Here is a 27108-nt window from a genome sequence, read left to right as displayed (position 1 = left end):
GGATGTCCAGAGGCATGGTACATTGGGGAAACCATGCAGACGCTACAACAACAGATGAATGAACACCGCTCGACAATCACCAGGCAAGACTGTTCTCTTCCTGTTGGGGAACACTTCAGTGGTCACGGACATTCGGCCTCTGATCTCCGGGTAAGCGTTCTCCAAGGCGGCCTTCACGACACACGACAGCGCAGTCGCTGAGCAGAGACTGATAGCCAAGTTCCGCACACATGAGGACGGCCTAAACCGGGATGTTGGGTTCATGTCACACTATCTGTAACCCCCACGAGTTGCCTGGGCTTGCAAAATCTCACTAACTGTCCTGTCTGGAGACAATACACATCTCTTTAACCTGTGCTTCATGCTCTCTCCATTCACATTGCCTGTACCTTTAAGACTTGATTAGCTGTAAAGACTCGCATTCCAATCATTATTCTGTAAATTGAGTTTGTGTCTTCATGTGCCCTGTTTGTGAACAGATCTCCCACTCACCTGACGAAGCAGCAGTGCTCCGAAAGCGAGTGGCGTTTGCTACCAAATAAACCTGTTGGACTTTAACCTGGTGTTGTGAGACTTCTTACTGTGTTTACCCCAGTCCAACGCCGGCATCTCCACATCATGTTGAGGACAATTCAGGACTGGATGAGGAAGAAGAGAAAGGCATGTCCAAAGGGAGCAACTCAGCTGCAGTCCGAGAGGAATATAGGAAGTGCAAGAGGGAACTTAAGAAAGCAATCATTAGAGCAAAAGGGGGGCATGAGAAAGGACTTGCGAATAGAGTAGGGAGAATCCCAAGATCTTTTATAAATGCATGAAAGGGAAGAAGTTAACGAGGGAAAGAGTAGGGCCCATGGGAGATCAAGGGGGGGCAATCTATGTGAAGCCGCAGGTTATTGGAAAAATGTTAAATGAATACTTCTCTTCGGTCTTCACTCATGAAAAGGAGAACATAGGTTCAGAATTCAGGAAAAGGGATTGTAAGGAACATCCGAAGGCCCAGATAAATTGCATTCCAGGCTGCTGTGGGAGGCAAGGAGGAAATTGCAGGGACTGTTAAACAAATTTTGAATTCTCTCTAGCCATGGGGGAAGTGCCAGAGGACTGAAGGACGGTTAATGTGGTTCCACGTTTCAAGTGGAGTGAGAGATAAACCAGGAAATTACAGACCAATGAGTTTCACATCAATGGTAGGGAAACTATTGGAGAAAATTTTGAAGGAGGGCATTAATTTCCACTTGGAAAAACATGGGTTCATTGGGGATAGTCAGCATAGCTTTGTCAGAGGGAAGTCATGCCTAACAAATTGGTTAGAATGTCTCACAAATATGATCAAGTGTGTGAATGAAGGGAGTTCAGTTGAGGTAGTTTATATGGATTTTGCCAAAGCTTTTGACAAGGTCCCACATGAGAAACTGAGAATTTTAAAACACATGGAATTCAGGGAAATTTGGCGACATGGATCAGAAACTGGCTTAGTAACAGGACACAAAGGATTGTGGTAGAAGGCTGTTTGAGTGACTGGAGGCCAGTGTCCAGTGGTGTACCACAAGCATCAGTACTGGGGCCCTTATTATTTGTTACGTGCATAAATGATATAGGTGATAATGTCGGGGGAAGGTTAAACAAGTTTGCAGACAACGCTAAGATTGATGAGGTGGTTAATTGTGAAGAAGATGGTCCTGGGTTACAGAACGATGTAGGTAGGTAGGTCAGATGGGCAGAGCAGTGGCAGATGGTAGTTAACCGTGATAAGAGGCATTGGGGGGTGGTGGGGGCCAGGGAGTGGGTGAATATCTCTACAGTGGAGTGGCAAATGTGGTACCCTTATTCGAGAAAAGGTGCAAGAACCGTCTTGGCAACCACAGGCCGATTTGTTGAATGTCAGTGGTCGGTAAGGTTTTAGAATCCCATAATCTGGGGGGGGAAAAAATGCTCTGGCCATGTCAGTACCATCTCTTACACTGCAGCCTTGCTGTCATGCTGTTCCAGACCCCAGGAAGCACTCAGTAAACCAAATGTACATCCCATCACCTTGGCAAGAAAAAGTGAAATTAATACATAATCCAGCCACACCGTAAAATCACTTCCAATCCTATCAATATCTGCCAATGCCTACCAATACCTTGACTGCTGCTAAACACTATTTGCCCGTTTTCAATCTGAAAACATTTCCTATAATCTTCCTTGTATCTTGGGAATTCCTAATGGGTATAAAATGTATCCACTGCTGGAGTAATACACAAGAATAATCAAAGAATAGGATTTAGCTTTCAAAGAAAAATGGAAAGAATTTCAGAATTCTATTGTCAAGCAAAAGATCACAAAAAACACAATCAATCTATAAACTATTTTAAGTGATAAGAGGATTTATTACAAGATATAACATACAAAGAACAAATGAACCAAAATCAAAGAACAAAGCAAAGTACAGCACAGGAATAGGCCCTTCGGCCCTCCAAGCCCATACCAATCATGATACCCAAACCAAACTAAAAAAACTTTCTGCCCTGACTTGGACCATATCCCTCCCTATTCATGTACCCATCCAGATGCCTCTTAAATGTTGCTAATGCCTGCTTCCACCAGCTCCTCTCGCAGAGCGTTCCAGGCACCCATCAGTCTCTGCGTGAAAAACGGCCCCCACGCATCTCCCTTAAACTTTCCGCCTCTCACTTTGAACCTGTGCCCCCTTGTAACTGACAAGTTCACCCTGAGAAAAAGCCCTTGACTATCCCCCTATCTCTCTGCCTTTCATACTTTTGGAGACCTCTATTAGGTCTCCCCCCAGTCTCCATCTTTCCTGTGAAAACAATCCCAGTTTATTCAACCTCTCCTCATTGTCAACACCCGAGACCAGGCAACATCCTGGTGAACCTTGTTTGCACTCTCTCCAAAGCGTCCACGTTCTTCTGGTAGTGTGGCAATCAAAACTGAACTCAATCCACCAAATACGACCTAACCAAGCTTTTATATAACTGCAACATGATTTGCCAACTCTTGTACTAAATGGCTGGTGCGATGAAGGCCATATCCCTTCTTAATCACCTTGGCCACCTATGTTGCCACTTTTAGGGGACTGTGGACCTGCAGCACAGATCCCTCCCTATGTTCATGTTTCTAACGGTTCTGCCATTTACAATATAATTCACATCTAAATTTGATCCTCCAAAATGTATCACCATGCATTTGTCCAGATTCCATCTGCTATTTCTGTGCCCAAGTCTCCAATCTATCTATATCCTGTGGTAACCTCTGACAATCCCCCCCACCATTAATCTTCGTGTCATCTGTAAATTTACACATCAGATTCCCCGCATTTTCCTCCAGGTCATTTATATATACTACAAACAACGAGGTCCCAGCATTGAGCCCTGCGGAACGCCACGAGCTATAGATCTCCATTCTGAAAAACACCCATCGCTATTCTCAATTTTCTATGACCAAGGCAGTTATGTCTCCATCTAGCCACCCCACCCCGAATCCCACGTGGTTTCAGTCTTTTTACCAGTCTGCCATGTGGGATCTATTGTAATGAGCCTATTGTTGTGAACAGCACATCCTCCAACTCACTGAAGGTTGAAGATCCTCAGAATCACAGAAGGGGGGTACTTGCCCCATCATGTCTGCCCTGGCTCTCCAAACGAGCATTATTACTTCGGGCCATTGCCCTGCCTTTTCCCTGTAGCCCTGCACACAATTTTATTCAAGTAATCATTTAATGGCTGATTGGAAGGGGGGGTTAATGGCTGATTGGAAGGGGGGGGGCTAGTATAGAATTCTTAGTATGAGATCCTTCATTTTAGTTTTATTATAATAAGTAGACGAGGTTAAGGTAATTATAAAAGTGCCTTTTAAATATAGTGAGAATTCACAATGAGCCTGGAACAAAATATGCAAAAGTATTATAAACTGCAATGGTATTATAAACTGTATAACCACAAATTAACCAAGTATTATAAGCTTAAACTGTGTTTTCAAGATACATGTATTGTGCGTCTTGGCCAACTTCATTCTGAATACAGCATGATGGGAAACCCAATGGTAAACAGACTGACCTCTTTTAATATAATGGAGCATAGAAAGGCAGTTTCTCTTTTTTTTGATATGCAAAAGCAAGTTTAATAGGTCTGGTATGTAAGGGAGTGGATTCGTTCATGGGTAGCAAGGCTGGAGATGTCTCTCAAGCTGATAACAAGATGCCAGATTTGGAAAGAGAACGACTCCTTTCGCCAATTAAAATTCACAGACGTTAGCTATGGCCTTGGTTACCGGAATTGACATGGGTTAGGTTTCCTAGGTAATGGGGGAGGAACCTACAGGGGCAATGATCTCCTTTTCCTGTTGACAGGTGGAATGTTATTGGCTCAGGTAATAATGTGTAATATTGTAACTGGATCCTCCAGTCTGATTGACAAGGTTGGGCGGGATATTGAAATGTTCAGAATAATGTAACAACTTTACAACTGTGAGATTAGCTCAGAGTGGACAGTCAACCTTTATTGACTGTGTCTCTCTCCTAATGCACGTATTAGCCAATAAATTCCTTTTCATTCTTTAACTATAACCTGTCTTTTGTAGTCTATGTATTGGTTGAATGAGGTCAACTAAATACAGGGCATCCCAGTGTGAAACCTCAGAAAATTCCTCTTACAATTTGGCGCTGCGACAGCAGGGTACTGACCAGTGACTGGCAGCAAGACGTGTTCCCAAAAGGTGGGTGAGTGCATTCTTTAAATACCACCCAATAGTTAGGGGACTACGTGTCTGGCAGCCAGAAGTCGAGTATCTTGGACTGGGGAAGAGGTGCGAAAGCGGTATGTAGGTAAAGAGCCCACGCTTAACATAGAGAGGATGGGGATGGACACTCGGATCTCCTATGGAGTGGAGCACAAAGCTGCGTGGGTGGAAGGGGCATTTGCAGAGAAACTACGTTTAAACATAGCGGGGCCAGGGATGGACACTCAGACCTCTGATGCAGCAGAGCGAAAAGCTGCATAAAGAAGCATCAAGGGGCTAAACCGTGCATACAGATGGTGACTGGCTCGGACAAAAAGAACTCACAGGGAAGGTTCCAGAGGTAGAGAAGGGACAAGGCCATGTGAGAGAACGACAATGGGAGGTCCCAGGAGTATAGGTCTCCTGTGAGAGACACATGAGAAAGAGACAGGGTGAAATTGGCTGGTTTGAAGTGTCATAGACCAAAGAGGGGAGTAAAGGGTTAAAAGAAATAAGCAGCAACTTATTTTCTGTATATGACAAAGAACAAAGAACAATACAGCACAGGAACAGGCCCTTCGGCCCTCCAAGCCCGGGCCGCTCCCCGGTCCAGGATTGAATCCTGAATCCAGGATCCCCGCCCAATTTTCCAGCCTATCTACATACCAATATCCTATCCACCGAGCTGTCCCTCACAGCTACGATGCTTTGTTCATTACAACCTATTAACTTACCCCCACCCCCCCATTCCAGACCATGTGATCTCCAGGGAGAGGCAAAAACCCAGAGTGAAAAACCCCAGGGCCAATATGGGGAAAAAAATCAGGGAAATTCCTCTCCGACCCCCTGAGGCGATCGAAAAGAGTCCAGGAGATCACAATGGCCCCGATCGGAAAATGCTTCCCAACCCTAGTCATTTCCACTTCCACGAACACCATATGAATTCCCTGCCCCCGAGACAGGTTCCCAACTATCCGCAGTCTCACTCTGTACTGGCACCAGCAAGATGATCATAGAATGAAGCCTTGAAACGAGAAACCAGGAACAATTAGCCCGCGCCGCTCCCTGGTCCAAACTAGACCACTCTTTTGTATCCCTCCATTCCCACTCCGTTCATATAGCTGTCTAGATAAGTCTTAAACGTTCCCAGTGTGTCCGCCTCCACCACCTTGCCCGGCAACACATTCCAGGCCCCCATGACCCTCTGTGTGAAATATGTCCTTCTGATATCTGTGTTAAACCTCCCCCCCTTCACCTTGAACCTATGACCCCTCGTGAACGTCACCACCGACCCGGGGAAAAGCTTACTATCTATGCCTTTCATAATTTTATACACCTCTATTAAGTCTCCCCTCATCCTCCGTCTTTCCAAGGAGAACAACCCCAGTTTCCCCAAGCCCCTCCATACCAGGCAACATCCTGGTAAACCTCCTCTGTACTCTCTCCAAAGCCTCCACGTCCTTCTGGTAGTGTGGCGACCAGAACTGGACGCAGTATTCCAAATGCGGCCGAACCATCGTTCTATACATCTGCAACATCAGACCCCAACTTTTATACTCTATGCCCCGTCCTATAAAGGCAAGCATGCCATATGCCTTCTTCACCACCTTCTCCACCTGTGACGTCACCTTCAAAGATCTGTGGACTTGCACACCCAGGTCCCTCTGCGTCTCTACACCCTTTATGGTTCTTCCATTTATCGTGTAGCTCCTCCCTACATTATTCCCACCAAAATGCATCACTTCGCATTTATCAGGATTGAACTCCATCTGCCATTTCCTTGCCCAAATTTCCAGCCTATCTATATCCTTCTGTAGCCTCTGACAATGTTCCTCACTATCTGCAAGTCCTGCCAGTTTTGTGTCGTCCGCAAACTTACTGATCTCCCCAGTTACTCCTTCTTCCAGATCATTTATATAAATCACAAACAGCAGAGGTCCCAATACAGAGCCCTGCGGTACACCACTAGTCACAGGCCTCCAGCCGGAAAAAGACCCTTCCACTACCACCCTCTGTCTTCTATGACCAAGCCAGTTCTCCACCCATCTAGCCACCTCCCCCTTTATCCCATGGGATCCAACCTTTTTCACGAGCCTACCATGAGGGACTTTGTCAAACGCTTTACTAAAGTCCATATAGACAACATCCACGGCCCTTCCTTCGTCAACCATTTTGGTCACTTCTTCAAAAAACACCACCAGGTTCGTGAGGCATGACCTCCCTCTCACAAAACCATGTTGACTATCGTTAATGAGTTTATTCCTTTCTAAATGCGCATACATCCTATCTTTAAGAATCTTCTCCAACAACTTCCCCACCACGGACATCAAGCTCACCGACCTATAATTACCCGGGTTATCCTTCCTACCCTTCTTAAATAACGGGACCACATTGGCTATCCTCCAATCCTCTGGGACCTCACCTGTGTCCAGTGACGAGACAAAGATTTGCGTCAGAGGCCCAACGAGAGCGAGAGAGAAAGAGAGAGTGTGTAATTGTGCAATCTAGAGCACCATGTGGTGGAGTCAGGAAAAGCAGGTCAAAGTGAATAATAAATTACTTTCCCCCAGTTGAGACTTTACGATAGTGCAATTGAGGCAGGGTCAGGATTTCTTAAGTCTTGCTGATGATTGATGGCCATGGTCATAGGAATCCGACAGAGATGTTGGAAAGGAAAATCAATTTCAAGATGGCGTTACGTTACGTCGGAAAAGTTGTAAGGAGAGTTAACCACTTCAGCACACAGTTGGTTTGAATTTGTATCTGTCTGTGTTGGTTACAAGACAGAGTTGCAGAAATAATTAAACATGCAAAATTGGAGCTTAAGGTGGAGAGATTGTAAGTAAATGTAAAAGTCTTAATTTAGTAGGGATACTTAAAAGTGAAAAAAAAATCTTATTTTGGATTAATCTGGTTCAGGCTTTTTGGAGTATTTGAAGTAATGATGTCCATCTGAGCAAACGTACTCCGCCCCTGCTGAAACAAGTAGAGAATTAACCCATTCTGTCCCAGTTAGGATGGATCTTTGTGTTATAAGACTTGCAGTAGTTTTAAGACATAAACTCAAAAATCTGACAAAAAGGGGAGAGAACTTTTAGTGGGGAGTTACATGAGGTAGAATGGGAGCACATGCTGAATGATGGGAATTATTATACGGCCATAATGCGTTCTAGTTGAGATGTGTGGCGTGGATATGCAAAGTTAGTGAATCAATCACAAGATTGGAGGAGTAGTTCTGAACACAAAGAATCTGGGAAGGTTGAAAACTGTATTGGATGCCAGATGGGCTAAAAAGGACAGCCCGCCTATAACACCAAACAGACAGATTAATATAATTAGAGATGAGGGAAATAATTCAGTGGAATAAATGAGAAAGGAAAATGAACAGGGTAAAAAAAGATATGTTCTAGAGGAGCTGATAGTAAACAGAGGAGCACAGAATTAAAAGTGGGACTCATTCGATACAAGAGAGACATTTAAAGGGATTCTAGGAAGGAGAATGCAGTTTAGGTGATAGCGATGGATGAAGGGACAAAGTTTTCTCAAAAGAAAGAAGAGATAAGATAGACACTAATGGGCAGTTGAAAGCCCAAAACACTGTTTTCGGAGTTTGGGATGATTCTGACATAAGAAAATGTGCTGTAAGCAAATTACCTGAATAAAAGTATGTTACTTAAGATGAGAACAATCAAAATAAGTCATGGCTTGGGATCAAATTGAAAGGTTTGATTTCTGTTTCAAAGATCTCATTATGTTATAGAATTTGGGGAAAAAAAATTCCAGAGAAAAACATGGATGTTAGGGAACTTGGGGAAATAAATAGTGATGTCTTGAAGAGTGTACATATTACAGAGAAGGTGGTGCTGATAAATCCCCGGGACCTGATGAAGTGTATCCCAGGGCTTTGTGCGAGGCGAGGGAGGAAATTGCGGGTCCTCGAGCCGAGATATTTGAATCATCGATAGTCACGGGTGAGGTGCCTGAAGATTGGAGAGTGGCAAATGTTGTGCCTTTGTTCAAAAAGGGCTGCAGGGAGAAGCCTGGGAACTACAGACCAGTTAGCCTCACATCTGAGGTGTGTAAATTGTTGGAAGGTATTTTGAGAGACAGGATCGACAGGCATTTCGAGACGCAAGGACTGATTAGGGACAGTCAGCATGGCTTTCTGAGTGGAAAATCATGTTTCACAAATTTGATTGAGTTTTTTGAAGGGGTAACCAAGAAAGTAGATGAAGGCAATGTAGTTGATGTTGTCTACATGGACTTTAGCAAGGCACCGCCTGGTAGGTTGTTGCATAAGGTTAAATCTCACGGGATCCAGGGTGAGGTATGTAAATGGATACAAAATTGGCTTCTTTTGTAGAGGGTTGTTTTTCAAATTGGAGGCCTGTGACCAGTGGTGTGCATTTGTCATTTATATTAGTGATTTGGATGAGAATATAGGAGGCATGGTTAGTAAGTTTGCAGATGGCACCAAGATTGGTGGCATAGTAGACAGTGAAGAAATTGCAACGGGATCTTGATCAATTGGGCCAGTGGGCTGACGAATGGCAGATGGAGTTTAATTTAGACAAATGCGAGGTGATGCATTTTGGTAGATTGAACCAGGGGCAGGACTTACACAGGTAATGGTAGGGCGTTGGGGAGAGTTACAGAACAAAGAGATCTAGGGTTACATGTTCATAGCTCCTCGAAAGTGGAGTCACAGGTGGACAGAGTGGTGAAGAAGGCGTTCAGCATGCTTGGTTTCATCGGTCAGAACATTGAATACAGGAGTTGGGACGTCTTGTTGAAGTTGTACAAGACATTTGTAAGGCCACACTTGGAAGACTGTGTGCAGTTCTGGTCACCCTATTATAGAAAGGATATTATTAAACTAGAAAGAGTGCAGAAAAGATTTACAAGGATGCTACCGGGACTTGATGGTTTGAGTTACAAGGAGAGGCTGGATAGACTGGGATTTTTTTCTCTGGAGCGTAGGAGGCTGAGGAGTGACCTTACAGAGGTCTATAAAATAGTGATGGGCATATCTTTCCCAAAGGTAGGGGAGTCTAAAATTAGAGGTTTAAGGTGAGAGGGGAGAGATACAAAAGTGTCCAGAGGGGCAATTTTTTCATACAGAGGGTGGTGAGTATCTGGAACAAGCTGCCAGAGGTAGTAGTACAATTTTGTCTTTTAAAAAGCATTTAGCTAGTTACATGGATAAGATGGATATAGAGGGATATGGGCCAAATGCGGGCAACTGGGATTAGCTTAGGGATTTGTAAAAAAGGGCTGCATGGACAAGTTGGGCCGAAGGGCCTGTTTCCATGCTGTAAACCTCTATGACTCTACGACTCTAGGATCGGGGGAAGGTTATTTGTGGACAAAGGTTTTTCACCGGAAAAAGGACAAGACAAGTATTGAAGGCTGTTTAACTATTGTAGGAATTTTGTAGAACATTATGCCCAAGTGATAAAGCTCTTACAGGGCTTGATAAAGGGAGGAAGAGATAGACTGGAAAAGATAAAGTGGGGAGATACAGAAGAATAGGCTTTTTCAGATTTGAAGCAGGCTTTGGTGACAGCCCCAGCTTTGGGACTGCCAGACATCACCAAAATATTCCTCATTTTCTGTGAGGAAAATGATGGCACACATGCAGCTGTAGTTGCTCAGCAGCATGGGGACAAATTGAGACAAAGAACAACCAAAGAACAATACAGCACAGGAACAGGCCCTTCGGCCTCCCAAGCCCGCGCCGCTCCCTGGTCCAAACTGGACCATTCTTTTGTATCTCTCCATTCCCACTCCGTTCATGTGGCTATCTAGATAAGTCTTAAACGTTCTCAGTGTGTCTGCCTCCACCACCTTGCCCGGCAGCGCATTCCAGGCCCCCACCACCCTCTGTGTAAAATACATCCTTCTGATATCCATGTTAAACCCCCCCCCCTCACTTTGAACCTATGACCCCTCGTGAACGTCACCACCGATCTGGGAAAAAGCTTCCCACCGTTCACCCTATCTATGCCTTTCATAATTTTATACACCTCTATTCGGTCACCCCTCATCCTCCGTCTTTCCAGTGAGAACAACCCCAGTTTATCCAATCTCTCCTCATAACTAAGCCCTTCCATACCAGGCAACATCCTGGTAAATCTCCTCTGCACTCTCTCTAAAGCCTCCACGTCCTTCTGGTAGTGTGGCGACCAGAACTGGGCGCAGTATTCCAAATGCGGCCGAACCAACGTTCTATACATCTGCAACATCAGACCCCAACTTTTATACTCTATGCCCCGTCCTATAAAGGCAAGCATGCCATATGCCTTATTCACTACCTTCTCCACCTGTGACGTCACCTTCAAGGATCTGTGGACTTGCACACCCAGGTCCCTCTGCGTATCCACACCCTTTATGGTTCTGCCATTTATCGTATAGCTCCCCCGTACGTTAGTTCTACCAAAATGCATCACTTCGCATTCATCTGGATTGAACTCCATTTGCCATTTCTTTGCCCAAATTTCCAGCCTATCTATATCCTTCTGTAGCCTCTGACAATGTTCCTCACTATCTGCAAGTCCAGCCATTTTTGTGTCGTCTGCAAACTTACTGATCACCCCAGTTACACCTTCTTCCAGATCGTTTATATAAATCACAAACAGCAGAAGTCCCAATACAGAGCCCTACGGAACACCACTAGTCACAGGCATCCAGCCGGAAAAAGACCCTTCCACTACCACCCTCTGTCTTCTGTGACCAAGCCAGTTCTCCACCCATCTAGCCACCTCCCCCTTTATCCCATGAGATCCAACTTTTTGCACCAACCTACCATGAGGGACTTTGTCAAATGCTTTACTTAAGTCCATATAGACGACATCCACGGCCCTTCCCTCGTCAACCATTCTAGTCACTTCTTCAAAAAACTCCACCAGGTTAGTGAGGCATGACCTCCCTCTCACAAAACCATGCTGACTATCGTTAATGAGTTTATTCCTTTCTAAATGCGCATACATCCGATCTCTAAGAATCCTCTCCAACAACTTCCCGACCACGGACGTCAAGCTCACCGGCCTATAATTTCCCGGGTTATCCTTCCTACCATTCTTAAATAACAGGACCACATTAGCTATCCTCCAGTCCTCTGGGACCTCACCTGTGTCCAGTGACGTGACAAAGATTTGTGTCAGAGGCCCAGCGATTTCATCTCTTGTCTCCCTGAGCAGCCTGGGATAGATTCCATCAGGCCCTGGGGATTTGTCAGTCTTTATATTCCCTAAAAAACCTAACACTTCCTCCCTTGTAATGGAGATTTTCTCTAACACTCCCCTCCGAGACACTCCCAGTCAATACATTCCTCTCCTTTGTGAATATCGGCGCAAAGTATTCATTTAGGATCTCCCCTACTTCTTAGAGCCCAAAGCATAATTCCCCACTTTTGTCCCTGAGAGGTCCGATTTTTTCCCTGACAACCCTTTTGTTCCTAACGTATGAATAAAATGCCTTGGGATTCTCCTTAATCCTGTCTGCCAAGGACATTTCGTGACCCCTTTTTTCCCTCCTAATTCCTCGTTTGAGTTCTTTCCTACTTTCTTTGTATTCCTCCAGAGCTCCCTCCGTTTTTAGCTGCCTGGACCTAACGTACGCCACTCTTTTCTTTTTGACCAATCCCTCAATTTCCCCGGTTATCCACGGTTCTCGAGTCCTACCCTTCCTATCCTTTTTTACAGGCACATGCCTATCCTGCAGCCCTAACAACTGTTCCTTAAAAGATGCCAGATGTGGATTTACCCTCAAACAGCCTCTCCCAATCAACAGCTGCCAATTTCTGCCTAATCCCACTAAAGTTAGCCTTCCCCCAGTCCAACACCTCACCCTTGGGACACCACTCATCCTTTTCCATCACGATCCTAAAGCTAACAGAATTGTGGTCACTATGGGGTATTACTCCGCTCAGTTAGACTCAGTTGCCAGAGGGATGCATTGGTGTGTGAGGGCACTAGCTTGCGCCTTGTGGGCAGTCAGTATGTCGGAACCCCTCACCTTAATGGGAAAAATAATCCTCCATAGTCCGCATACTATTGTCCTGCTCCTAGAAACGGGGAGATGGAAAGGGGTCAGTGATGGGAGATGTTCAAAATGGGAGGCGAATCTCTTACCAGAAGATAAGCATGCAGTGATGTCAGGGAAAACCCAGCAGGGAGATTGACTGTACAGGGCACGGAATATGAATGTGCCGCAGAACTAAATGAAGAAGTGAAGGATGAGCGAAAGAATCACTGGCAGGCTTTTTCTTATTCATTCATGGGACATGGACGTTACTGGCTGGCCAGCATTTATTGCCCATCCCCAATTGCCCTTGAGAAGGTGGTGGTGAGCTGGCTTCTTGAATCGCTGCAGTCCATGTTCTGTGGGTTGACCCGCAATGCCGTTAGGGAGGGAATTCCAGGATTTTGACCCAGCGACTGCGAAGGAACAGCAATATATTTCCAAGTCAGGATGATGAGTTCTCCTCGTGTCTGTGTGGGTTTCCTCCGGGTGCTCCGGTTTCCTCCCACAGTCCAAAGATGTGCGGGTTAGGTTGATTGGCCAGGTTAAAAATTGCCCCTTAGAATCCTAAAATGCATAGGTTAGAGGGATTAGCGGGTAAATATGTCGGGGTAGGGCCTGGGTGGGATAGTGATCGGTGCAGACTCGATGGGCTGAATGGCCTCCTTCTGCACTGGAGGGATTCTATGAGTGGTTTGGAGGGGAACTTGCAGGTAGTGGTGTACCCAATTTTCTGCTGCCCTCGTCCTTCTAGATAGAAGTGGCCGTGGGTTTGGAAGGTACTGTCTAAGAATCTTTGGTGAATTGCTGCAGTGCATCTTGTGGATAGTACACACTGCTGCTTCTGAGCATCAGTGGTGGAAGGATTGAATGTTAGAACATAGAACATTAGGAGGTAACTAAGTGTGTTGATGAAGGTAGGGCAGTTGATGTCATATACATGGATTTTAGTAAGGCGTTTGATAAGGTCCCCCATGCTCGGCTTATGATGAAAGTAAGGGGGTGTGGGACAGAGGGAAAGTTGGCCGATTGGATAGATAACTGGCTATCTGATCGAAGACAGAGGGTGGTGGTGGATGGATAATTTTCGGATTGGAGGCAGGTTGCTAGCGGAGTGCCGCAGGGATCAGTGCTTGGTTCTCTGCGATTTGTGATTTTTATTAATGACTTAGAGGAGGGGGCTGAAGGGTGGATCAGTAAATTTGCTGATGACACCAAGATTGGTGGAGTAGTGGATGAGGTGGAGGGCTGTTGTAGGCTGCAAAGAGACATAGATAGGATGCAAAGCTGGGCTGAAAAATGGCAAATGGAGTTTAACCCTGATAAATGTGAGGTGATTCATTTTGGTAGGACTAATTCAAATGTGGATTACAGGGTCAAAGGTAGGGTTCTGAAGACTGTGGAGGAACAGAGAGATCTTGGTGTCCATATCCACAGATCTCTAAAGGTTGCCACTCAAGTGGATAGAGCTATGAAGAAGGCCTATAGTGTGTTAGCTTTTATTAACAGGGGGTTGGAGTTTAAGAGCCCTGGGGTTATGCTGCAACTGTACAGGACCTTGGTGAGACCACATTTGGAATATTGTGTGCAGTTCTGGTCACCTCACTATAAGAAGGATGTGGAAGCGCTGGAAAGAGTGCAGAGGAGATTTACCAGGATGCTGCCTGGTTTGGAGGGTAGGTCTTATGAGGAAAGGTTGAGGGAGCTAGGGCTGTTCTCTCTGGAGCGGAGGCGGCTGAGGGGAGACTTAATAGAGGTTTATAAAATGATGAAGGGGATAGATAGAGTGAACGTTCAAAGACTATTTCCTCGGGTGGATGGAGCTATTACAAGGGGGCATAACTATAGGGTTCGTGGTGGGAGATATAGGAAGGATGTCAGAGGTAGGTTCTTTACGCAGAGAGTGGTTGGGGTGTGGAATGGACTGCCTGCAGTGATAGTGGAGTCAGACACTTTAGGAACATTTAAGCGGTTATTGGATAGGCACATGGAGCACACCAGGATGATAGGGAGTGGGATAGCTTGATCTTGGTTTCAGATAAAGCTCGGCACAACATCGTGGGCCGAAGGGCCTGTTCTGTGCTGTACTGTTCTATGTTCTATTACAGCGCAGGACAGGCCCTTCGGCCCTCGATGTTGCGCCGACCTGTGAAACCAATCTAAAGCCCATCTAACCTACACTAAGGTAGTCTAAACTACTGTTTGTAGATGTGGTGCCAATCAAGCGGGCTGCTTTGTCCTGGATGGTGTTAAGCTCGAGTGTTGTTGGAGCTGCACCCATCCAGGAAGTGGGGAGCATTCCATCACACTCCTGACTTGTGCCTTGTAGATGGCTTTAGGGAGTCAGGAGGTGAGTTACTCGCCACAGTATTCCTAGCCTCCGACCTGCTCTTGTAACCACTGTGTTTATGTGGTGAGTCCTGTTGAGTTTCTGGTCAATGGTTACCCCAAGGATGTTGACAGTGGGGGATTCAGTGATGAATGTCAAGGGGCAGTGGTTAGAGTGTTTATTGGTGATGGTCATTGCCTGGCATTTGTGTGGCGCAAATGTTACTTGCCACTTGTCAGCCCAAGCCTGGATATTGTCCAGATCTTGTTGCATTTGAACATGAACTGCTTCAGTATCTGGAGTCGCAAATGGTGCTGAACATTGTGCAATCATCAGCGAACATCCCCACTTCTGACCTTACGACGGAGGGAAGGTCATTGATGAAGCAGCTGAAGTTTGTTGAGCCCAGGACACTAACCTGAGGGACTCCTCAGAGATGTTCTCGAGCTGAGATGACTGAACTTCCACAATCACCTTCCTATGTACCAGGTATGACTCCAATCAGCAGAGGGTTTGGCCCCGATACCCATTGATTCCAGTTTCACTAGGGCTCCTTGATGCCACACTTGGTCTATTAGATCTGCAGTGCGCCCTAGTAGAGCCAGGACATCCTGCAAGATTAAAATGGGAAGTCAACCCAGACCCAAAGGACCCTGGGAGAATTTACAAATGGATTTTACTGGGCCATTACCACCAGTACAGGGAAAAACGTGCTGTTCAGTAATTGTAGACCAGTTTACTTGACAGGTTGAAGCATTCTCATGTAAAGATGCCACAGCTACAACAGGAGGGGGGGGGGGGGGGGGGGGGGGGGGGGGGGGGGCACGCGAGGGCAGCCAGGGGCAGGGGCGAGGGGGGGGGGGGGGGATGGGTGCGCGAAGTGATTGGGACACCTAAAAACTTGAAGCTTTCGACCATTTCTACTTCGTCACTGTTGATGTCGACAGGGGCATGTTCTCCCTGTCTCAGTTCTAGGTTGTCAATCTTTTGGTAAAACAATTAAACTCAATCAAATCAACTGAGGGACAAATTAAAATTCAACTTCGAGTCATAGAATCCCTGCAATGTAGAAGGAGGTCGCTCGGCCCATTGAGTCTGCACCAATGACAATCCCACCCAGGCCCTATCCTTGTAACCCCACAGTGTCAGGGGATTAAGGGGCAATTCCACCCAGACCTGTTCCCTGCAATCCCAAGTATTCACCCCACTTTCCTGCCTTTTCCCCATAACCCCATATTAATCAAGAACCTATATATCTCTGTCTTAAAGACACTCAATGACCTAGCCTCCACAGCCTACAGATTCACCACTCTGTGGCTGAAGAAATTCCTCGTCTCTGTTTTAAAGGATCGTCCCTTTAGCCTGAGGTTGTGCCTCGATTCCTGCCACCTTCTATACTCTCTGTTCTATTACGTGATCTGGATACTTTACTCACCTCTCCTGAACCCTCGGCTCCTTTAACTAGTTGAAAGTCCTCATCATTTATCTGCACTTCTACCCTCTCCTTTAACTTTGATTTTCTAATTCTCCATAAAACTGAATCCTCCCCACAGTATTTCTTTTCATTCTTCCTCAGGCATTCATGTGCACCGAAAATTTCTTGTATCTGATTGATGACAAGTAGAATTTAAGGATAATTTGCCAAGAAACAGGAAATTTAACCACAATCTTTTGACAGAAGTCCTGAATTTGCCATTTTTCATTTTCATAAACTCTTATTTTGTGCAAAGTTAAATATCTGATTATGTGGAGAAAAAATGAAGTTTAGTTATAAAACAGTCAAGTATTTTCTAGTTATTTCCATGCTTTTTTAAACTGAATAGCACAAACCTGTCAAAAGCTTGGAGTTGGAAGTGATATTTTTCTCAGACTTCGGTAACGAACCTATGCCTGAAACTTGCAACATGCAGAGTCCAAGTGTGTGCAGTGTTGAAAAATTTAGTATGCAGTCTAATTTCAGTGTAACAACTGGAAAAATGTCTCCACTCAAGCTCTAATATCCATTAAAATGTTACCGAAATTATATTGTTAAAATACATTAATTTTAAAACTGAGGAAGTTTTCCTCAAAATATCATGTGCTCTTTAAAACACATGCATATACCCAGGACAATGATTATACTGACTGTTTTATTGTGTTGAGACTAAAGTTGAAAACAATAATTCAAGGTTTTTTCACTATAAAACATATTTTCTTCAGACGAGGGTATTTAAATTTCTTTTTCCACATGATTCTAAGACAAACTTCAAGAGAAATTCGCTCAGAATTAGATTACTAAAATACTTGTGTTTCATTTTTAAATTGGCTGCTTAAAAAAGCAGTTGTCATACAGAAGACAGGCTAATTTATTTTCCAGAATCCAAAAATGACTTGTTTTCCTGCCACTTCCTAGTGCTCAAAGCATTTCTGAGGTTGGTGATGGTCATAAAAGCAACCTTTGCTTTATCTGCTCCAACTCTCCAATCTTTCAAAAATAATGTTTCCCCAATTCTGGCTCCTTCAGCATTTTTGACAAGGAACCACATGGTGGATGGTGGCATAAGGTTAAATCACACAGGATCCAGGATGACGTATCTAAATGGATACAAGATTGGCTTCTTGACAAAATAAGAAGTTTAACAACACCAGGTTAATCTCCACATTCTTGACAAAAGCCAGAGGGTGGTTGTAGAGGGTTGTTCTTCAAACTGGAGGCCGGTGACCAGTGACGTGCCTCAGGGATCAGTGCTGGGGCCACTGTTATTTGTCATTTATATTAATGATTTGGATGAGAATATAGGAGGCATGGTTACTAAGTTTGCAGATGACACCAAGATTGATGGCTTAGTGGACAGTGAAGAAAGTTATCTCCGATTGCAATGGGATCTTGATCAATTAGGCCAGTGGGCTGACAAATGGCAGATGGGAGTTTTATTTAGATAAATGCGAGGTGATGCATTTTGGTAGATTGAACCAGGGCAGGACTTACTCAGTTAATGGTAGGGCATTGGGGAGAGTTACAGAACAAAGAGATCTCGGGGTACATGTTCATAACTCTTTGAAAGTGGAGTCACAGGTGGACAGAGTGGTGAAGGCGGCATTTAGCATGCTTGGTTCCATTGGTCAGAGCATGGAATACAGGAATTGGGACATCTTGTTGAAGTTGTACAAGACATTGGTAAGGAATACCATGTACAGTTCTGGTCACCCTATTATAGAAAGGATATTATTAAACTAGAAAGAGTGCAGAAGAGATTTACTAGGATGCTACCAGGACTTGATGGCTTGAGTCATAAGGAGTGGCTGGATAGACTCGGACTTTTTACTCTGGAGTGTAGAAGGCTGAGGGGTGACCTCATTGAGGTCTATAAAATAATGAGGAGCACAGATCAGCTGGAGTCAACATCTTTTCCCAAAAGGTAGCGGAGTCTAAAACTAGAGGTTTAAGGTGAGGGGGGAAGAGATACAGAAGTGTCCAGAGGGGCAATGTTTTCACACAGAGGGTGGTGAGTGTCTGGAACAAGCTGCCAGAGGTAGTCGCAGAGGCGGGTACAATTTTGTCTTTTAAAAAGCATTTAGACAGTTACATGGGTAAGATGCGTACAGAAGGACATGGGCCAAATGCGGGCAATTGAGATGAGTTTAGGGGTTGATAAAAAAAGGGCGGCATGGATAATTTGGGCCAAAGAGCCCGTTTCCATGCTGTAAACCTTATGACTCTATCTCCCACTTCCTTCCTCTACTTTTGACAAAAGTGCCTTCAGGTTTTTTTTCCCCCAAAAAATAAACACTCAAAATTTATTGATATGAACTTTACTCAGAAAATATATAAAAATAGATCACAAAACATTCCACTGAGGTGCCTCAATACAATTGCACTACCCTAGATTCTTACAATATACATTCTACATTAAGTAGACAGTCAGGGGATTCAACACAGTTTTATCGCCCCTCAGTGTACAATGGCTGGACTTTTCCCATTGTGTCTGCCACAAGCTTTCATGTATCCCTCAGCACTTAGTCCTGGACCTTAGAATGCGCCAATGTGCAATACTTGGTTGAGGATAAATCTTTTTACTGGAAGACCAGCAGACCAAAGCGCATCTTTCACTGAGTTACAAAGAACAAAGAACAGTACAGCACAGGAAACAGGCCCTTCGGCCCTCCAAGCCTGTGCCGCTCCTTGGTCCAACTAGACCAATCGTTTGTATCCCTCCATTCCCAGGCTGCTCATGTGACGATCCAGGTAAGTCTTAAACGATGTCAGCGTGCCTGCCTCCACCACCCTACTTGGCAGCGCATTCCAGGCCCCCACCACCCTCTGTGTAAAAAACATCCCTCTAATATCTGAGTTATACTTCGCCCCTCTCACCTTGAGCCCGTGACCCCTCGTGAACGTCACTTCTGATCTGGGAAAAAGCTTCCCACCGTTCACCCTATCTATCCCCTTCATAATCTTGTACACCTCTATTAGATCTCCCCTCATTCTCCGTCTTTCCAGGGAGAACAACCCCAGTTTACCCAATCTCTCCTCACAGCCAAGACCCTCCATACCAGGCAACATCCTGGTAAACCTTCTCTGCACTCTCTCCAATGCCTCCACGTCCTTCTGGTAGTGCGGCGACCAGAACTAGACGCAGTACTCCAAATGTGGCCTAACCAGCGTTCTATACAGCTGCATCATCAGACTCCAGCTTTTATACTCTATACCCCGTCCTATAAAGGCAAGCATACCATCTGCCGCCTTCACCACCTTCTCCACCTGTGTTGCCACCTTCAAGGATTTGTGGACTTGCACACCTAGGTCCCTCTGTGTTTCTATACTCCTGATGACTCTGCCATTTATTGTATAACTCCTCCCTACATTATTTCTTCCAAAATGCATCACTTCGCATTTATCCGGATTAAACTCCATCTGCCACCTCTCCGCCCAATTTTCCAGCCTATCTATATCCTGCTGTATTGCCCGACAATGCTCTTCGCTATCCGCAAGTCCAGCCATCTTCGTGTCATCCGCAAACTTGCTGATTACACCAGTTACACCTTCTTCCAAATCATTTATATATATCACAAATTGATGGTCCTCCAGCCAGAGTTGATGGTAATCTTGGTGTTCATCCCTGGGAACAGAGCAAGGAGTCCATCAGGGAGCTGCTCAGGATGAACCTCAACAGAAACCATTATCTGTCTATAGACCTTCTTTGCAGAGGCACATTCCAAAAGGCGGTCAATGACAGTATCTTCCTCACTACAGCCACTTCAAAGGTAAAATGCCAAGTTGGTAAGACTCCAAGCGTATCGGAATAATCTGACAGGCAGAATATTTCTCATCACTGGCCAGACTACATCTTGATGCTCATTTCATAGTTGTGGAGATGAGGCATTCTACCAAATTACCTTCAGTGTGTTCCGGGAACCATCCAACAGGATATACCTCCTTTTTAAGTAACGTTACTAAGATATTACATGCAGTTCAATGCCTGATGGCCTTGTAATCATCAACTTTTCCACAAGAGGTAGATGGTACGGCATGGTTCAACTGCTTGGAGCATTCCACCCCTCAACAGCAGGGACAGGTAGAACCTCAACACATAATGACACCTAGTGTTTGCATCCTGACTGTAAACTCAAAGCTAGATGCAACCACACAAAGGTGGCCATCGGGAAAAGGTCCCTTTGTCTTGAGGTTTGTACATAGTGTCCCTATGAACATGCTCCATTTTCAACCTCCAGATAAATCAGAGGATTGCCACAGCACAGGTATGAGGGACAGATGCCAACCAAAATAATTTACATGTCTTTCTCATCATTTCCCCCCAGACTCTTATCACACTGAGCCAATTGGTCTCACCGGAACTCTAATTTTGATACGAGTGTTTCCAATGCCATTCTCGAAGAACAAGCCTGGGACCACAGGCGGGGCTGCAGAGAACGAGAGAACAGCTAATATTGTACCCTTGTTTAAGAAAAGCAGGGATAATCCAGGAAATTATAGGCCGGTGAGCCTGACATCAGTGATAGGGAAAGATATATGCCCATTTGGAAGAAAATGGACTAGTTTGTGACAGAGAGCATGGTTTTGTACAGGGAAGGTCATGTCTCATCAATTTGATTGAGTTTTTTGAAGAGGTGACAAAGATAATTGATGAGGGAAGAGCTGTGGATGTACTTTATATAGACTTTCCTAAGGCGTTGACAAGGTCCCACAGGGCAGACTGGTACAAACACTGAAATCACATGGGATTTGGAGTGGGTTGGCTAGATGGATACAAAACTGGCTTGCTCATAGAAAGAGTTTTAACAACACCAGGTTAAATTCCAACAGGTTTATTTGGTAGCAAATACCATTAGCTTTCGGAGCGCTGCTCCTTCGTCAGATGGAGTGGAAATGTGCTCTCAAACAGGGCACAGAGACACAAAAATCAAGTTACAGAATACTGATTAGAATGCGAATCCCTACAACCAGCCAGATCTTAAAGAGAATAGACAATGTGGGTGGAGGGAGCATTAAGCACAGGTTAAAGAGATGTGTATTGTCTCCAGACAGGACTGCCTTCAAGTCCAGGAGGCAAGCTGTGGGGGTTACTGATAATGTGACATAAATCCAACATCCCGGTTTAGCCGTCCTCATGTGTGCAGAACTTGGCTATCAGTTTCTGCTCAGCGACTCTGCGCTGTCGTGTGTCGTGAAGGCCACCTTGGAGAACGCTTACCTGAAGATCAGAGGCTGAATGCTCGGATGAGGAGGATCGCAACAGACACCTCCAGATGCTGAAAGATGCCCTCATAAGAACAGGAAATGGCGCTCAACTCATCAAGCAACAGTTCCGACACGCCACAGCGAAAAATCGCACCGACCTCCTCAGAAGACAAACATAGGGCACGGCAGACAGAGTACCCTTCGTCGTCCAGTACTTCCCCGGAGTGGAGAAGCTACGGCATCTCCTCCGGAGCCTTCAACATGTCATTGATGAGGACGAACATCTCGCCAAGGCCATCCCCACACCCCCACTTCTTGCCTTCAAACAACCGCGAACAGACCATTCTCCGCAGCAAACTACCCAGCCTTCAGGAGAACAGTGACCACGACACCACACAACCCTGCCACAGCAACCTCTGCAAGACGTGCCGGATCATCGACACAGATGCCATCATCTCACGTGAGAACACCACCTGCCCTGTTTGAGAGCACATTTCCACTCCATCTGACGAAGGAGCAGCGCTCCGAAAGCTAATGGTATTTGCTACCAAATAAACCTGTTGGAATTTAACCTGGTGTTGTTAAAACTCTTTCTACCAGGTACACGGTACCTACTCTTGCAACTCGGCCAACGTTGTCTACCTGATACGCTGCAGGAAAGGATGATACATTGGTGAAACTATGCAGACGCTGCGACAACGGATGAATGAACACCGCTCGACAATCACCAGGCAAGACTGTTCTCTTCCTGTGGGGGAGCACTTCAGCAGTCACGGGCATTCAGCCTCTGATCTTCAGGAAAGCGTTCTCCAAGGCGGCCTTCACGACACACGACAGCGCAGAGTCGCTGAGCAGAAACTGATAGCCAAGTTCCACACACATGAGGACGGCCTAAACCGGGATGTTGGATTTATGTCACATTATCAGTAACCCCCACAGCTTGCCTCCTGGACTTGCAGGCTGTCCTGTCTGGAGACAATACACATCTCTTTAACCTGTGCTTAATGCTCCCTCCACCCACATTGTCTGTATCTTTAAGATCTGGCTGGCTGTAGGGATTCGCATTCTAATCAGTATTCTGTAACTTTTCCACTCCATCTGACGAAGGAGCAGCGCTCCGAAAGCTAATGGTATTTGCTACCAAATAAACCTGTTGGACTTTAACCTGGTGTTGTTAAAACTCTTACTGTGTTCACCCCAGTCCAACGCCAGCATCTCCACATCATGACTTGCTCATAGAAGACAGAGTAGCGGTGGAAGGGTGTTTTTTAGAATGAGATCTGTAACTAGTGGTGCTCACAGGAATCAGTGCTGGGACATCTGTTGTTTGTAGTATATATAAATACCCTGGAAGAAAATGTGATTGGTCTGATTAGTAACTTCACAGATGACACGAAGATTGATGGAGTTGCTGATAGTGCTGAGGATTCTCAGAGGATACAACAGAATAAATTAGACTTGGGCACAGAGATGGCAGCTGGAGTAATCTGGACAAATGCAAGGTGATGCATTTTGGATGATCAAATTTAAGTACAAATTGTACTGTAAATGATAGAACCCTTAGGAACATTAACATACAGACAGGTCTGGCATGCAGGTCCACAATTCACTAAAAGCAGCAACGCAGGTGGCCAAGATGATTAAGAAGGCATATGGCATGCTTGCCTTCATCGGCTGGGGACATTGAATACAAGAGTTGGCAAATCATGTTGCAGCCATACAAAACCTTGAGTTCGGCCACATTTGGAGTATGGCATGCAGTTTTGGTTCCCACGCTACCAGGAGGATGTGGAAGCTTTGGAGAGAACGCAAAGAAGGTTCACCAGGATGTTGCCTGGTCTCAAGGGTGCTGACTATGAGGAGAGGTTGAATAAAGAAGAACAAAGAAAATTACAGCACAGAAACAGGCCCTTCTGCCCTCCAAGCCTGCACCGACCATGCTGCCCGACTGAACTAAAACTCCCTATTCTTCCAGGAACCAGATCCATCTCTTCCCATCTTATTCACGTATTTGTCAAGACGTCCCTTAAAAGTCACTATCGTATCTGCTTCCACTACCTCTCCAAGCAGCAAGTTCCAGGCACTCACCACCCTCTGTCTAAAAAACCTGCCTCGTACATCTCCCTTAAAACTTGCCCTTCGCACCTTAAACCTGTGCCCTCTAGTAATTGACTCTTCCACCCTGGGAAAAAGCTTCTGACTATCCACTCTGACCGTGCCTCTCATAATCTTGTAGACTTCTATCAGGTCACCCCTCAACCTCCGTCGTTCCAGTGAGAACAAACCAAGTTTCTCCAACCTCTCCTCATAGCTAATGCCCTCCATACCAGGCAACATCCTGGTAAATCTTTTTTGAACCCTCTCCAAAGCCTCCACATCTTTCTGGTAGTGTAGCGACCAGAATTGAACACTATGTTGCAAGTGTGGCCAAACTAAGGTTCTAGAAAGCTGCAACATGACTTGCCAATTTTTAAACTCAATGCTCCAAATAAACAAAGATTGTTTTCACTGGAAAGACTGAGGCGGAGGGGAGACCTGATAAGGGTCTACAAAATTATGAGGGGCATATACAGAATGGATTGTCAGAGGATTTCTCGCAGGGTGGAAGTGTCAATTACAAGGGGGTACAGGTCAAAGGTCGGAGGGGGAAGCTTAATGGAGATGGGCAGGGGAAGTTTTTCACGCAGAGAGTGGGTGCCTGGAACACTCTGCCAGTGGGGTGGAGGAAGCTGTGGCACATTAGCCACATTTACCAGGCATCTGAATGGGTACATGAGTAGGGAGGGAATAGAGGGATATGGAACAAGTAAGGGCAGAAGGTATTTTTGTAGTTTAGTTATGACCAGCACGGGCTTGGAGGGCCAAAGGGCCTGTTCAAAGAACAGTACAGCAGAGAACAGGCCCTTCAGCCCTCCATGCCTGTGCTGATCATTATGCCATAACTAAACTGATATACATACCTATACTTATTGTATGCTTCCTTTTTCCTTTTGACCAAGCTTACCATTCCCAGCTCATTCCCCAATACAGTGTCTAGTATGACCCCTCCCTGGTTAGAATGTCAACATACTGTATCAAAAAGCTCTCCTCGACGCGTCTAACAAATTGCTCTCCATCTGAGCCTCTGGGTCTCGGGAGTCCCAGTCAACATGGGGTAAGTTCAAGTCACCCACACAACTACCCTGCTTTATAAAGTTTATTTATCGTGTCACAAGTCAGCTTACATTAACACTGCAATGAAGTTACTGTGAAAATCCTCTAGTTACCACACTCCGGCGTCTATTCGGGTACAGAGGGAGAATTTAGCATGACCAAAACACCTAACCAGCATGCCTTTCGGTTTGTGGGAGGAAACTGAAGCAGCCAGAGGAAACCCACGCAGATACGGGGAGAATGTGCAGACTCTGCATAGACAGTGACCCAAGCTGGTATTTGAACACAGGTCCCTGGCACTGTGAGCCAGCTGTGCTAATCACTGTGCCACTGTACTGCCCTTTTTCACATCTTTTCAGCATCTGACTACACAACTGCTCCTGTCTCCTGCAGGGTGTTGGGAGGTCCAAAGTACACTCCCAACATTGTGATTTCCTATTCCTGAGCTCCACCCATGGTACCTCACTACAAGATCCCTCCAACATGTCCTCTCTCAACATAGCTGTGATATGCTCCCTAATCAGTAATGCAACTCCCCCACCTCTTTTGTTTCCCCTTCTATCCTGTCCCTCCTTTAACCATGTCTCTGTAATTGCATTATCATAATTCCATGCAGTAATCCAGGCTCCCAGTTCATCTGTTTTACTTCTTACACTCCAAACCTCTAGCCCCGCAGCCTTGCTTTGCCTGCCCTTATTCTGTGCTATGTTTATACCAGTCTCACTTTTTTCTCCCCCAGTCCCTATACTTACCTGCTTGCTGTTTCAGTTCCCACCCCCCTGCCACACGAGTTTAAACTCTCCCGAACATTAGCAAATCTCCTGCCCAGGATATTCATGCCCCTCTAGTTCAGGTGCAACCCGTCCTTCTTGTACAGGTCCCATCTTCCCCAGAAGACATCCCAGTGACCCATATATCTAAAGCCCACTCTCCAACACCAACCCTTTAGCCATGTGTTCAACTGTACTATCTCCCTGCTTCTAGCCTCACTGTAAGAAGTCTCACAACACCAGGTTAAAGTCCAACAGGTTTATTTGGTAGCACTAGCTTTCGGAGCCCCAAGCCCCTTCTTCAGGTGAGTGAGGACCCGTGTTCACAAATAGGGCATATAAAGACACAAACTCAATTTACAAGATAATGGTTGGAATGCGAGTCTTTACAGGTAATCAAGTCTCAAAGGTACAGACAATGTGAGTGGAGAGAGCATTAAGCACAGGTTAAAGAGATGTGTATTGTCTCCAGACAGGACAGTTAGTGAGATTTTGCAAGCCCAGGCAAGTCGTGGGGGTTACAAATAGTGTGACATGAACCCAAGATCCCGGTTGAGGCCGTCCTCATGTGTGTGGAACTTGGCTATCAGTCTCTGCTCAGCGATTCTGCGTTGTCATGTATTGTGAAGGCCGCCTTGGAGAACGCTTACCCGAAGATCAGAGGCTGAATGCCCGTGACTACTGAAGTGTTCCCCAATTGGAAGGGAACACTCCTGCCTGGTGATTGAACGGTGTTGTAGGTCTGCCTGGTCTCACCAATGTACCATGCCTCAGGACATCCTTTCTTGCAGCGTATCAGGTAGACAAGGTTGGCCGGGTTGCAAGAGTATGTACCGTGTACCTGGTGGAGGTGTTCTCACGTGAGATGATGGTATCCGTGTCGATGATCCGGCACGTCTTGCAGAGGTTGCTGTGGCAGGGTTGCGTGATGTCGTGGTCACTGTTCTCCTGAAGGCTGGGTCGTTTGCTGCAGACAATGGTCTGTTTGAGGTTGTGCGGTTGTTTGAAGGCAAGAAGTGGGGGCGTGGGGATGGCCTTGGCAAGATTTTCTGGTGGTCACCCATCTATCTGCCTGGACCTGTAGTGTAACCATCTCCCTGAAGCTAGTGTCCATCACACACTCTGCTCCCTGCATGCTCCTCAGTGTGCCCAGCTGCTGCTCCAACTAAACCACACAGTCTGTGAGGAGCTGCAGCTGGTCACACTTCCTGCAGACACAGTCGTCAGAGGTACTTAAGATATAAGAATAAGAATCATACCTTGCTTTTGCTTGGCTTATCCTCCTCGGAATGCCTTTTTTTTGGCTAGAAGAGGGCAGGGAGGGAAACACTAATGTAGTGTCTCAGGCTTAACTGCTCCTTGACACCAGTTCTTCGGCTACCCACAGTACAGTAGAGGTGACTGAGTTGACAGAATCCTCCTGTCACCTCTGCTGGATG

The 27108-nt window shown here is 45.7% G+C and overlaps 1 protein-coding gene across 7 annotated transcripts in view; it reads right to left on the bottom strand.

Moving 5' to 3' along the window:
• Positions 1 to 27108, bottom strand: part of g2e3 (G2/M-phase specific E3 ubiquitin protein ligase) — a 328981-nt gene that overhangs the window by 269047 nt on the left and 32826 nt on the right. Inside the window, exon 1 of one of the 7 annotated variants that reach the window (XM_078233709.1) lies at positions 19076 to 19163. The exons of the other annotated variants lie outside the window; for them this stretch is intronic. The gene's annotated coding sequence lies outside the window, so the exon portion shown is untranslated. Of the gene's footprint in view, positions 1 to 19075; positions 19164 to 27108 lie in introns of those variants that run through there. 7 annotated transcript variants of the gene reach the window in all.

This window comes from Mustelus asterias, chromosome 18, assembly GCF_964213995.1.
Source record: "Mustelus asterias chromosome 18, sMusAst1.hap1.1, whole genome shotgun sequence".
Classification (NCBI taxonomy): domain Eukaryota; kingdom Metazoa; phylum Chordata; class Chondrichthyes; order Carcharhiniformes; family Triakidae; genus Mustelus; species Mustelus asterias.
Note: the sequence above shows the minus strand (reverse complement) of the source record. Positions and strands in the feature narration are given on the sequence as shown.